Here is an 8,789-nt window from a genome sequence, read left to right as displayed (position 1 = left end):
TCGGTGATGCCATCCAGCCATCTCATCCTCTGTCGTCCCCTTCTCCTCCTGCCCCCAATCCCTCCCAGCATCAGAGTCTTTTCCAATGAGTTAACTCCTCGCATGAGGTGGCCAAAGAACTGGAGTTTCAGCTTTAGCATCATTCCTTCCAAAGAAATCCCAGGGCTGATCTCCTTTAGAATGGACTGGTTGGATCTCCTTGCAGTCCAAGGGATTCTCAAGAGTCTTCTCCAACACCACAGTTCAAAAGCATGGATTCCATGAGAATATCACTCAGTAAAAAATTTTGTTAATACTAAGAAATGCCATGCAAGAAAAAGGGGTGTTGACCCAGTGTAAATGGAAGGCCACTGAAATCCGAGGGGCTCTGTTTCTCATCACCTCTGAAATGCCTGCTTTCATTATTTCTTTGTGCCTATTCCCCAAATTACTAAAATGGAAAGCAAAAGTGAAAGTCGCTCAGTCATTTCTGACTCTCTGCAACCCCATGGACTACACAGTCCATGGAATTTTCCAGGCCAGAACACTTTCCCTTCTCCAGAGGATCTTCCAAACCCAGGGATTGAACCAGGGTCTCCTGCATTGCAGGCGAATTTTTTACCAACTGAGTCACAAGGGAAGCTGTAGACCCTCAACAAAACCCCACTGAGATAAAATGCTCTCTACTTTTAAAACAATTTAAAAATAACATTTATAGATTTATTTCATACACATGCATATATATCTTCTTCAAAATAAGTGCAATTGTGTATGAAAACAAGTAAGGACATTTAGCATGGTCACTAGCTAAAGTTAATCAATAGCTTTATCATACAAGTTACAATTCTGTGAGTTGAAGTATTGTCTTTAAACTATTCAAAAAGAATGATTTACAAAGAATACCAGCTGAGGACAAATCCAAAGCAAGATGTAAAGTTTAAGAACATCTTTGGATAATGATATATTAAATGTACTTTGTTTATTCAGTTTTGCTCTATTGAAAGTAAAACATCTTAATCCAAACAGGCATATGACTATGACTGATTAAAAAGACACATTTGTCCTTTGCCTTTGATTTCTATCCTCTACCTAAGAGTGAAGTCTACTAACCAGACTCCAACTCCATACAGATGGGGACAACTCATAATTTATACGACTTCTCTCCCTTTGTGCGAATACAAGCGCACCTTAAGTTGGAACTTCTCTGTGTATTTTCCACAGACAATTTTAAAACAGTAAATCATAAATTCTGATATTTGTCAGTGTATTTTCTTAGTCCCACTCTAATGCCACAAATTAAGTAAAATCAGATTTTAACCTAATTTAACTCCCTTTTTAGCAACTAAAGTATAACTCTTCATGCTAAATTCCACACCAGCAAAGATACTAGAACTTCCCAACATGTTGCAAATAGGCCAATGAATTTCCTATCACTTGTACCAAAGAGCACTGCATCCCCCCATGCCTCATATTCAGAGCTTGGATAATTCACTCTCTCTCTCATACACACACACACACATGCATACACACACACACATAAACACACAGAGACCCATACAAACATAAGTACACATACACACAAACACACACACACACACAGTCATACACACACACACACACACACCTCTTTCATTTTCAACATCACCCTTAAGTAACTGTGTGTTCACAGACAAGATTCTTTTCTTACCCACACTAATAATCTTATTTTATGAGTGAGAAACAACAAAAAGCAATTTATATAATTTATTTTTAGATAATTGGGCCCTTATCTAATCCATATTTACTGCACAGATGTCAGGAGTGATCAGATGCAAGGAAAAGGAGATATATTTTTTTCTGTATTGTAGAATAAAGGATTTGGATTTGGGTCTGAGTTTTCTATTTATGCATCCTTAAAATGCAAATGCAATAATGCTGTCACAAAATGACCTGACTGTGTTTTTCAATAAGCAGCAAGACTGTTATCCAACTCATTTCACAAGCTTATCTTAGAGGTAAAAAAAAAAAAAAAAAGAAGAAGAAGAAGAAGCATTAAAGAAAAACACAACAACAATTATCTTAGAGCTGTATTGCACCTTTCCTCTGAGACTCTTAAAACATTCTGGAAATTATGGTTCAAATACTGTGCCCAGCATCTAACTATCCTCCACTGGTCCTCTCAGTGAGAAACACAAGTACATCGCAGTGGATAAAGATGACCCTCCAAATAAATACAGTTCATCATTCTCTCATGAAGTAACAACCATTGGGGATAGATACCCACAATGAAAACCAAAGGTGTGTGAACCGTAAGAGGTCCCTCCCAGGAGTTTCAGGCTTAGTGTCCCCAGGACTGGATCCAGTTCATGGGCTTTGCTTCACCTGCAAGTGTGACAGATTAGACGATTTCACGTAGGTCTAGGTTTCTACCCTCCTGAAAAAAGGAGGCATGTGGAAACACTGAGCCCACATCCCTTATGGCAGTAGTTTGGCTGCATCTGAGAGCAACTCTCTCCTCTTTAGTGGGTACAGGATATACAGTTCTTTTCCTCCATTTGCTACACTTGCTGTATTTATGTTAGCTGCTCACCTCTGGAAGTAACCAAGCTTGAAACCCTGGTGTTAATCTGTGCAGACATACTACCATCCTTACATAAAATAGGTTGTTTTTCTCCAGGTGCTTCATAATCACACCTTAAAATTTAGCTATTGAGATAACCTTTGGGATGACAATTCATATTGTAACCTGGTCTTACTCATTTCCTCAAATATGTGTTAAATGCAGGGCAAAAGGCAGGGACCTGGAGAATATACAGGAATGGGAAGCCACTGGCTTAATAAGGAAGATACAACATGAATGGCAATTTCAAGGCAGAAATGTATTAACCCAGTAAGAGGGATATGGAAAAGGGCTAGAGGTTACAGAGAAAGGACAATTCATGTCCACTGGGAATGGATGAGGCAGAGCTCGGTGAAGGAAGTCTCTTGGGTCTCTTCCTCTGTGAGCAGACTCTGAGATGGATGTTTGTGTGCAGGTTATTCACTAGGGATGCTCTCAGGATCAACACCTGTGGGGGAGTGGAAGGAGCAAGCCTGGGAAGAGCAGATGCTGAACCAACATGCAGTCACAGCAAATGGTTTCAACAGACCTCACGTGGAGCTTTGGAACTGGGATGGCCCTGCAAGTAATTCCAAATGGGGACAAGTAGACCAACCCTTAGGAGCCTATATCTGCCAATCTCAATGTGTGGTTTATCCAGGCAAAGATGCTGGTTCCCAATAACTCTTCCCTCCTCTCACTTTTTGGACTCATCTATGGCCAAGCCTGCCTTATACACTGCTGACTTCGCTAAAGCCTTTGTGTAGATCACAACAAACTGTGGGAAATTCTTCAAGAGATGGGAATACCAGACCACCTTACCTGCCTCCTGAGAAGCCCGTATGCAAAATCAAGAAGCAACAGTTAGAATTGGCATGGAACAACAGACTGGTTGAAACTTGGGAAAGAAGTACATCAAGGCTGTATATTGTCACCCTGCTTATTTAACTTCTATGCAGAGTACATCATGCGAAATGCCAGGCTGGATCAAGCACAAGCTGGAATCAACATTGCTGGGAGAAATATCAGTAACCTCAGATATGCAGATGGCACCCTCTTATGGCTGAAACCAAAGAGAAACTAAAGAGTCTGTTGATGAAAGTGAAAGAGGAGAGTGAAAAAGCTGGCTTAATGCTCAACATTCAAAAAACTAAGATCATGGCATCTGGTTCCATCACTTCATGGCAAATAGAAGGGGAAACAGTGAGAGACTTTTTTTTCTTGGACTCCAAAATCACTGCAGATGGTGACAACAGCCATGCAATTAAAAGACACTTACTCCTTGGAATAAAAGCTATGACAAACCTAGACAGCATATTAAAAAGCAGAGATATTACTTTTTCAACAAAAGACCATCTAGTGAAAGCTATGATTTTTCTAGTAGTCATGTATGGATGTAAGAGTTGGACCATAAAGAAGCCTGAGCACTGAAGAACTAATGCTTTCCAACTGTAGTGTTGGAGAAGACTCGTGAGATCTCTTGGACTGCAAGGAGATCAAACCAGTCAATCCTAAAGGATATTGACCCTGAATATTTGCTGAAAGGACTGATGCTGAAGCTGAAGGTCCAATACTTTGGCCACCTGATGTGAAGAACTGACTCACTGGAAAAGACCTTGATAATGGGAAAGATGGAAGGCAGAGAAGAAGGGAACGACAGAAGACAAGATGGCTGGAAGGCATGAGTGACTCAATGGATGTGAGTTTGAGCAAACTGTGAGATGGTGAAGGACCGGGAAGCCTGGAGTGCTGCAGTCCACGGGGCTGCAAACAGCTGGACACAAGGGAACCGAATAACAACAACACGCAGTAGGACTTCCACGGTGGCCCAGCCAATAAAGACCACCTGCAACGTAGGAGCCCGCCTGTAATGCCGGAGGCCTTTTCAATCCCTGTGTCAGGAAGATCCCCTGGAGAAGGAAATGGTAACCCACTCTAGTATTTTTGCTTAGGAAATCCCATGGACAGAGCAGCCTGGTGGGCTACAGTCCATGGAATCACAAGAGTTTGACACAACTTAGCAACTAACCACCACCCAGACAGTAAGCAAACAGGGCTGGGCCTACTCTGCCGTTTTTTCCTGGTTGAGGCTCTGACTGCATAGATGAGGCAACGCTTGCTCTCCTAGGCAATAATATGTGTAAGCAAACCCAGGCTACTCTGTGTTCACAGTCACTCTTCTCTATCTTGGTCTCATCATCTCTGACTCACTCTTGCTATTGCTCTCACTCTTTCCTGGACATGCCTGAATTTGCAGATCCCTAAGTGTAAATTCAAAATGAAAGATAAGCAGTCCCACTTTGGCGTGAGGTCTATCATCTTATTTAAGTCAGCATTTATCAGAAAGTTCCACATTGGAATTAGATTATTTTTTCTACTTTGCTAACCCTTTGATATCCTTGCATGGATATTCTATCAGCCAGAATGTCAGAAGAGAGGAGAGGTGAGTGGCACCCCAACCTAAGGAATGAGTGTGCTTTGGTACCGTTACTAGAATCACCCTAACTTATGCCAGCATATTATTGCAAGCATTATTCTATGCCACTGACTTAGATGTTTAATGGCCATGACCACCTTGATAACAATAAAAAATAGTCATAGTTATCAATTATTGACTTTTTATAGTAACAGGTACTGGACTGGCCAATTTACTAATATCTTCTTTAATTCTAATATCGACTCTTCAAAACAGATATTATTTCCCTTTATTGGCTGAGTAAACAGACGATAATAAAGAGAAAAATCCTGCTCATATAATTAGTAATTTGAAAGTGTCTTCACTGTGAGTGCGTTCAGTCACTCAGTCACGTTCAACTCTTTGTGACCCCATGGACTGTAGCCTGCCAGGCTCCTTTGTGCTATGGAGTTTTCCAAGGAGGAATACTAGAGCAGGTTGCCATTTCCTTTTCCAGGGGATCTTCCCAACCCAGGGATCAAACTCACATCTCCTGTGTCTCCTGCATTGTCAGGCAGGTGTTTTACCACTCTGCTTCCTGGGAAGTAAGTTGAAAACTACAGTTCAAATACTGTAGATACGGCTCCTTCAGGGGTACCTCTTTCTCCTGTATGCACTTACCTTTAAAACAGTAATTGATTATCAGTCCCTACCTTATGGCAGAAAGTGAAGAGGAACTAAAAAGCCTCTTGATGAAAGTGAAAGAGGAGAGTGAAAAAGTTGGCTTAAAGCTCAACATTCAGAGAACGAAGATCATGGCATCTGGTCCCATCACTTCATGGGAAATAGATGGGGAAACAGTGGAAACAGTGTCAGACTTTATTGTTTTGGGCTCCAAAATCACTAAAGATGGTGACTGCAGCCATGAAATTAAAAGGCACTTACTCCTTGGAAGGAAAGTTATGACCAACCTAGATAGCATATTCAAAAGCAAAGGTCCATCTAGTCAAGGCTATGGTTTTTCCAGTGGTCATGTATGGATGTGAGAGTTGGACTGTGAAGAAAGCTGAGCACCGAAGAATTGATGCTTTTGAACTGTGGTGTTGGAGAAGACTCTTGAGAGTCCCTTGGACTGCAAGGAGATCCAACCAGTCCATTCTAAAGGAGATCAGCCCTGGGATTTCTTTGGAAGGAATGGTGCTAAAGCTGAAACTCCAATACTTCGGCCACCTCATGCGAAGAGTTGACTCATTGAAAAAGACTCTGATGCTGGGAGGGATTCGGGGCAGGAGGAAAAGGGGACGACAGAGGATGAGATGGCTGGATGGCATCACTGACTCTAAGGACATGAGTCTGAGTGAACTCCAGGAGTTGGTGATGGACAGGGAGGCTTGGCATGCTGCGATTCATGGGGTTGCAAAGAGTCGGACACGACTGAGCAACTGAACTGAACTGAACTGAACCAGGTGTAAAGTTCTTTACATTCATTACTTAACTGAATATTTACGACTATCCCATGACATTTATTATTGCCTGCTTCTCCCATGTGGAAAATGAGGCTAAGAAAATTTGCCAAGAATCAATGAGCTATTAAGTGGTCATACCAGGATTCAGTCCTAGGTCTGACAGTTCCCTGAGCCTACAGATCTTCCATTCTATCTCAAGGTCTGTCTCTTTGGTAAGAGAATAGAGGACTTGGAGAAGTCAAAAGGAAATGTTCATTCATCACTACAATCTATAGAAGTCTTCAAATACTGTCAACATTAACTACTACATAGGCAGATTAATGTCAGAGGCCCATGGATCCCTATATTTCAGCAGTAAAACAGATATAGTGATTGGTATTCTCCCTGGTGGCTCAGATGCTAAAGAATCTGCTGGCAATGCAGGAGAACTGGATTTGATCCCTAGTTTGGGAGGATTCCCTGGAGACCTGGCAATGGCTACCCACTCCAATATTCTTGCCTGGAGAATTCCATGGACAGAGGAGACTGGCAGGCTGCAGTTCATAGGGTCGCAAAGAGTCAGACACAACTGAGTGACTAACACTTTCAATTTCCTCCATATTGAAGTCCACTTGTAAGCCTTTAGGAACACAAACCCCTGGGTCTCAAGACAAATCTCAAGAAGATAGTCATCACTTTACAGAACCATTGAGAGACTCATTAGCACCCATGAAAGTCTGGTAGAATACGACAGATGGGAGCGAGAGAGAGTTCAATGAAATGTTTGTAAAACTTACTGAACCTATCACTGGGTTACCAGAGTTCTTGGGACCCAAATATAACTTCTTAGAATGACTTCAGATACATACAGGCCTCCACCAGACCCTGAGGAGAGATCTAGGAGAAATAGTATTTATATATTGTAGCCCTTCCCAACATTCACTGTGATGAAATCTCAGAAAGATGACTTCCAAACAGCAATTCAAGGAGCTGGTGAGTCAGGATGGATGGAAGGATGCAAGATTGGTCACAATTTCAGGGTTCTGCCACAATGTGTCTAAAAGCTGGAATCTTAATAAAGCTGACTCATGATAGACAATGCGAAAGATGCAGACACACCAGCACACACTGTATGAGTCCATTCACAGGGAATGTCCTGAACAAGCAAGCCTAGAGACAGAGTATAGATAGTGGTTGCTCATGGCTTGGTCAGAGGATAAAGAGCAACTGCTAATTGGCACAATTAATTTTAAGGTGTCAAAATACTCTAATATAGACTGCATTGATGGTTGCACAACTCTTTAAATACCCCCAAACATCAACTGTACATTTTGGAAAGATGATTTACCACATCATAATAGATCAGATCAGATCAGTTGCTCAGTCGTGTCCAACTCTTTGCAACCCCATAAACTGCAGCACGCCAGGCCTCCCTGTCCATCACCAACTCCCAGAGTTCACTCAGACTCACATCCATCGAGTCAGTGATGCCATCCAGCCATCTCATCCTCTGTCCCCTTCTCCTCCTGCCCCAAGTCCCTCCCAGCATCAGAGTCTTTTCCAATGAGTCAACTCTTCGCATGAGGTGGCCAAAGTATTGGAATTTCAGCTTTAGCATCATTCCTTCCAAAGAAATTCCAGGGCTGATCTCCTTCAGAATGGACTGGTTGGATCTCCTTGCAGTCTAAGGGACTCTCAAGAGTCTTCTCCAACACCACAGTTCAAAAGCGTCAATTCTTTGGTGCTCACCCTTCTTCACAGTCCAACTCTCACATCCATACATGACCACTGGAAAAACCATAGCCTTGACTAGACAAACCTTTGTTGGCAAAGCAATGTCTCTGCTTTTGAATATGCTATCTAGGTTGGTCATAACTTTCCTTCCAAGGAGTAAGTGTCTTTTAATTTCATGGCTGCAGTCACCATCTGCAGTGATTTCGGAGCCCAGAAAAATAAAGTCTGACACTGTTTCCACTGTTTCCCCATCTATTATTTCCCATGAAGTGATGGAACCGGATGCCATGATCTTAGTTTTCTGAATGTTGAGCTTTAAGCCAACTTTTTCACTCTCCACTTTCACCTTCATCAAGAGGCTTTTGAGTTACTCTTCACTTTCTGCCATAAGGGCGGTGTCATCTGCATATCTGAGGTTATTGATATTTCTCCCGGCAATCTTGATTTCAGCTTGTGTTTCTTCCAGTCCAGCGTTTCTCATGATGTACTCTGCATATAAGTTAAATAAACAGGGTGACAATATACAGCCTTGACGAACTCCTTTTCCTATTTGGAACCAGTCTTTTGTTCCATGTCCAGTTCTAACTGTTGCTTCCTGACCTGCATACAAATTTCTCAAGAGGCAGATCAGGTGGTCTGGTATTCTCATCTCTTTCAG

The sequence above is a fragment of the Bison bison genome, unplaced genomic scaffold (genome assembly GCF_000754665.1).
Source record: "Bison bison bison isolate TAMUID 2011002044 unplaced genomic scaffold, Bison_UMD1.0 scf7180017854252, whole genome shotgun sequence".
In the NCBI taxonomy this organism is placed as follows: Eukaryota; Metazoa; Chordata; class Mammalia; order Artiodactyla; family Bovidae; genus Bison; species Bison bison.
This window is presented reverse-complemented; position numbering follows the sequence as displayed.